Below are 6,699 nucleotides of genomic sequence, written 5' to 3' on the forward strand. Positions count from 1 at the left end.
AGAGTCACAAGCTAGGGCAAGAACACAATTTCATGGGAATTTTAAAAAAGAACAAGGGAAAAACCTTATTGAATAAGAATTAAAAGGTGCTAGGGATTTTCAAAATATTTCTCAGTAATTTCTAGGGCCTTTTCAAATCTCCTGCCTTAATTAAAGGTGTGGTCAATTTAGAAAATTCAAAAACATAGGGAAAAGAGACAATAGGGCACAAAAAGTAGGGACTTTATAAGGCACGATTGATCATGAGAATTGCAAACCCTAGCTACTTATATGGGACAAACTAGATTGTCATGATTAATTTTAAAGATTTCAACTAGATGAAAAATTGGTCCAAAAGAATCTATTCTGACCATGCTAAAATCATCGGAAAGTTTTCCCACCTTAGACCACCATCAGAAATGCATCGCCCAAACTTGACTAGATGGAGAAAAAAGTTTACCTTTCTTCTCATTTATATACTGGCAGGAGGGGTTTACCAATTTGAGCTTCTATCTAAAGGGGAGATGCTTCCCAAATGATGATGAACTCATTAGAAGCACTCTTAGGTTGTTATGAATGATCTTGCTAACAACTTTTGGTACATGTATTGTGTAATTTAATGGTTCTACTTTGCAAAAAAATGAAAGAGAGCCCAAAGATGTGTTGAAAAACACATCTTAAGACACACAAGATAATTTGTTCATTCCAACCTTAAAGCCTTTAGATTTTCTATTTATTTTGAAGACACTCATGATTAGCATAAAATTTTCATTCCAACCTAACAATGATGGTCAACAAAAATAATCAAGTCAACAAAGTAAATCGTGTGTGAAAGCTTAAAAAGAGATGGGAATAAGATTTTTTTATCCTTAAAGAATTCAAGACTTTGTGAATTCTTTTTAAGCTCCAAATTGAAATGTGTTGATTTGGAATGTTTTTTTATCCTTAATCATTTGAGATTTGGTGGAATTAGTTTAGGTCCAAATTGAAGTGTGATTCATAGCATTGTTCTTTGATCCTTGTTGCATTCAAGAGTGTGTGTGTTTTTATGCATTCATTCCAATGAGAATATTGTCAATCTATTAAGCATTCAAGATGGGGTTTTGTATTTGTTCAATTTTAGCACCCAAATTGAAATGTGCAATTTATAATATTCATTGAAACTTTATACATTCAAGATTGTGTGCATGTGAGAACATTGTTCTTTTTAGGATCCAACACTAATACATTTGGCATCGATTTGTGATGGATATGTGTTGCAATTATGACAGCAATGTGTCGCCACTATGACAGTAATAGACATCGTTGTTTTTTAGTCACAAATTACAATGTCTCTCTATCACCATCACAATTACGATGCCAATCCATTTCTATGCAGCCACTTTATTGTGACATCAACCCTGTCACAATTCTCGTCCCTGACGTCACAATTGCGACACCCACCACTAGAATGGTGACAGCAGTTGGCATCACCTCTATAGCAACCCCGTCGCAATGCTAGAGGTAGACGTCGCAATTGCGATGGGAAAAAAGTAAAACAAAAAAAAAATTGGAGATTGGATTGGGCATTTGAAAAATTCACCAAAAAATGAATGTATTTGCTAGCAGGAGAACATTATTCTTTGTTTCACCAAAAAGCAATAAAATGACCTAATCGGTTGTAGATTTCAACCATCTACTAAGAGAGGATGAGAATGGGAAACCCTAATCATCTCTTCCAAAAGCAAATATGAATTCCACAATTCTATGAATTCAAACAGAGAAAAATGAACAAAATCATATTGTTAGAAGCCTTCTTGTAGTTTTGAAGTAGCTCACTTTTTTAAAGGATAAAGGTTTCAAAATTATTCTTAATGCTTTCTTTTCTACAAGTACTAGTAATGGAACAATAATTTGTGAAAAAAGTGCATAGCTTGCAAAAAGAATTTCAGAAGTAGGAAACAATCATACTTTGACTATTGGTACTGTAAAAATGAAATATTTTCAGCTACATCACCTGCCTTCTTTCATTGTTCATTTCAAATCATTCCTTTTGTCTAGCACTGCCACATGTAGCTGATGTCAAGCCTCTACCAATATTTCATTTGTAGGATCACCTCATGCTGATAATTTGATGAAATAAGGACTTTGCATACTAGGTTTTGCTATTAGCTAGAATTTATTAGAGCGGATAAATATATGGTTTTCATACTTGTATATAATGTTTTTATAATTTATTAAATCCTGTCACTACTAGAACCAGCTCAGTTCATTTTTCAGTTATCAGTCACTTTTGTCCATCAATCCAATTAACTCATGGGTCATCTATACTACAAATGATTCTGAAAACTAAAGTATGATGTTCTCAACTTCATTTACCCAATTTTTGCTCTCAAATGTCTACAAATAGCCCTAGACCATATTGTAATTCTATAAATTTAAAATTATAACAGAATAATCACAGAGATCCTACATTAGTGATGACATTGTCTATTATGCTTGGTATGAATCGTATGCTTACAATCTATCAATGAAACCACATAGACAATTGATAAAACATGATATATTATTTTGAAAAACTATTATTTTATCACTTTGTGTAATCCTAAAATATACTTCTCGTGGCCAAAAATAAGAAAATCAAGGGATAGAGTGGGAAGTTCTATGCCAACAAAAGTAAGAAGTGAATAAAATTTGGTATTGGGGGATAATCATCCTCATTGATTTATGTTTCATCATACCAAAATTGTGTATGTGAACTGTCTTCCCCTCAAAGACGAAGGAAACTTTAGCATATTTAGTGCAGAGCATTACAAATTAAAGCACCAATTTTCAACTCCACTTTCCAACCCAGGTAAAACAAGGAGGAGATTTCAATCCTTATATAATAAATCTATTAGATAATTTCTACCTATATCGGGAACACTTAAGATTACAATAATCTTAGCCTAAGAGAAAGCAAAATATGGTGAGGAGTTAGTTCCACCAAAAGTGCATATGCAAAGTAGGGAGGATCATTCAACTCCAAAATGGAAAACATTTGAACTCCAACAAGAATACACACATACAAAGAGAAATAACAAATTTGCAACCTACAACTATGGAAAGAATGGCCTTATAAATGGCACTAGAAAACATCCCAAAGGTTTACAAAATGTGTTGATACAGCAAAAATAAAATACTAGCCTAAAAAGCAATAGGGCCCAAAATGTATTTCAATTAAATGTCAGGGCCATAATGTTTAATTATATTATAAAGTTATTTAATTGCATCAGGGACATTACAATGTGGCACTTGGAGTTTCTATCTACTATGAACACGATACAAAAAACAAATACAGAAATGATAGTTCTTCTTACAAGATGTAATTATTGTAATACAACACAACCACTGAACTAGTCATTTCCTCCTTGTTACAACACCTTCGATCAAACCATGGATCAAATACATCTGCAACTTATTGCAATCTTTCTGTCACTCAGCTATTTTACTTAACCAATTAGACTAGAATATTTCAATTTTTAAATGGTTCCTTGTCTCAATAAATCTTCATAAATCTTCATAAATGTTGAAATTAAGTGGACTCCATAAATCTTCTGAAGTACTGGAGATTGTGAAGGTTAATTTAGACCAAATGCTACTAAGTGTATGTTCTACTTCTGATCTTTTTGATCATGTCAGTGGCAAGGTGAGAAAGCTAGATCTTGCACCATCACAAGTTCAGTCAACTTTAACAAGAATTAATGATATTGTGGAAAGGAGAAATGTATCGATGGGGCTAAATAGGCACTTGAATCTAAGGACTATGAGGCTACTGCCAAGAGACATTCATGAAACTTGATGATAAGTATGTTGCTTCTAATGTCATGGGTTCAAGAGGTAGGGAGACTACAACTGAACAGACTAACCAGCTTCTAGCATCTAAGAAAAAAATGGAGGGTATAGTCAAAAAAATAATTTCCTCTGCTACTGAAGAGAGGGACCACCCTTCCATTCTAAGATTTATCAAGCTTTTCCCTCCTCTGGGTCTGCAGGAAGAAGGGTCGCAGTCATATGTTTTGTACCTAACAAAAGATGTTTCTTTAAGGTCAAGATTAGAATTTGAAGGTTTAATGGAAACATCAGAACAGTCCATGGCATAAATAGGGGCGTAGACCCAGGATAACATTGTTGGTTGTTTTTAAAAAAAAATTAAGCATATATTTCTGGCTATTGAAGGGAATGATGGGGTTTTGAGGAATATTTGTTGTGAAGATGGAGTTGTACATGTGATCTGGGAATTGTAGGAAGAATGTAATTCAAGAAATGTTGTGATTTTGAAGAAGTACATGGATTATAGAGATCTAGCAAGGTTAGCATTAGAGATCAATTTACAGGATGAAAGTTTGATATCAATAGTAGAAGCTCAAGAAGGGGCAAATCCCATAGAGATTGAAATTTACCTGGAGGAAATGTTGTCATTAACCTAGTTAAGTAAGGAATTTACTCAGTTTATGATAACCAAGTTGGTGGAAGTTGGATCTATTGAAGTTCAATTGAGTCCTCAAGCCATCAAATGCAGTTAGAAGTGGGGCATTCAATCAAGCTGCAAAGGACTTGACAGGATATTATGTTATCCTTGAAGAGTTTTTCATAGTAGAGAATGTGAGGAAAGCTATTAAGATTGATGAAATTATTCCTGATGACCTCACCATTTCAATGGTAGATGATGTATTTTATGTACTGCAAAGTTGTTGTAGAAGGGCTATGTCTACTTCTAATGTTTCATTTGTATTTTCAATTTTGAATGTTGCTATTAATTTGTTGAACAACAAATTTATGGAGGCTTTACAGAGAAATACAAGAGAACCAAACCTAGGTAGAAAATTATTTTTAGGGGGTGCAGGGATATCTAAGATAGGCACATAAATTGCAACTTCTTTAAATAATCTGGACATTAGCCATGAGCATGTACTGAAGCACAGACATGAAATTGAAGAGTATTGTGTAGAGGTGAGTGATCTCTTGTTTCTTTCTAATCTTATTCATGAGCTCCATTTGGGTGGATACCAACACATCATTTTATAAATTTTTATTTTTTATTTAACCAATAGAGTACCCATTGTCTTTACCAGTTATTTTGCTTCTATTTGAGATGCATATTACACAAGTCCCTTGAAAGTTAAAATTTTATTGTTGAGGTTTTATTTTTCTATTTGATTTTGAAATCTATACTTCACAATTTTGATATATAATATTAAATATATAAAATAATAAATGTCAATTATATTGGTCACTGGGATTTCCTACAGTAGCTGAGAGGGGAAATGGCAAGTCACATTTGTCTGAGCTTGCAGAAACAAACCATGTTTTCAAACAAGTATTAAAGGCAGGTCTAAAGTAGCTAGCTAGCAGCATAAAACCCCTTCTTTGACCAATTTTGGATACTATTTCCATAATAAGCTATGAGTTATCTGAAATGTAGTGTGCTGAAAATGAAATTAACGATCCATGGGTACAGAAAATACTGCATGCAGTAGAGATAAATGTGACTTGGCTACAACCAGTCATGACAACAAATAATTATGATTCTCTTTTGCATTTGATCATTAACTTTATTGTCAAAAGAGTGGAGGTGATAATGACTCAAAAGAGATTCAATTAGTTGGGTGGCTTACAACTTGATCAAGATGCATGAACTCTAGTGGGCCACTTCTCTAGTATGACACAAAGAATTGTTAGGGATAAGTTTGCATGAGTTATACACAAATGGAAACCATCTTGAACCTAGAAAAGGTCTTAGAGATTTTGGATTATTAGGGAGTGAACTCTGGGCCCATGACATGGAGATCAAACAACTATCCTCCATAGAAACATCCACAATACTAGAAGCAATTCACCCTACAAGTGCAACATTATGTCCACCCACCACTTTAATAACTTCCAACCCCTATCTAGGTAACAAGGAAATCAACATTTCGCCCACTGAAATACTCACATCCATACTCACCTATTGCATCAAATACATACCATGCATTGAGGGCATCAATATTGGGGGCACCAACTACAACACTTGTAAACCTAGAGTGGCAAGAGATGAAGAGCATCCTCAAAGCACTAAAGGATAGAATAGATTCTAAAGCCTTCAAGTTTGAAAGTGTATACCCATATCCATTCAACAAGGCTATAACAATGACATGCTTCCCCAAATACTTTTAAATCCAAAAATTTGACAATTTCAAGGGTAAGGGGGATCTAGTCACACATGAAAGAATTTAACATGCATTTCTAGGAGGTCGTCTACAATGGAATTTTGCTTATATGCCTCTTCCCAAAAATCCTTGGGGGCCTTACCCTTAAGTGATTCTATTAGATACCCTATGGGATTGTAAATACATTCACATAACTTTTAAAAGTTTGTGTTTCACAATATGCTCACCATGTTGAAACATAACTAACAATAATGGATTTAGCCTACACAAAATAGAAAAGAGGTGAAAGAACCATTGACTTCTTACATAGATGTATATATCCACATTTGATTTTTTATGTAGATAAATGCTGACATCATGCAAGGTTAGCTTGGATGATGGGAAAGCCTCTCTCTAACATGAACTACACTATAAATGCAAGTATATTCATGGACATGTATTTCCCTCTAGTTAGGGGGTCAGAGACCCCAAAGAGAAGCATCATGCATCCCATAGAATTACAGTTTTGTGATGCTGAGAGTAAGCCAATGCTAGTTAGAGAATGATATAA

At 34.0% G+C, this 6,699-nt stretch overlaps 1 pseudogene; it reads left to right on the plus strand.

Annotated features, from left to right (window-relative positions):
• Window positions 1–3,523: 3,523 nt before the first annotated feature.
• Window positions 3,524–5,808, plus strand: LOC149531325 (conserved oligomeric Golgi complex subunit 4 pseudogene; annotated as a pseudogene).
• Window positions 5,809–6,699: the final 891 nt, after the last annotated feature.

The sequence above is a fragment of the Cupressus sempervirens genome, chromosome 11 (genome assembly GCF_028749045.1).
Source record: "Cupressus sempervirens isolate cs-2001-9-10 chromosome 11, ASM2874904v1, whole genome shotgun sequence".
NCBI lineage: Eukaryota > Viridiplantae > Streptophyta > Pinopsida > Cupressales > Cupressaceae > Cupressus > Cupressus sempervirens.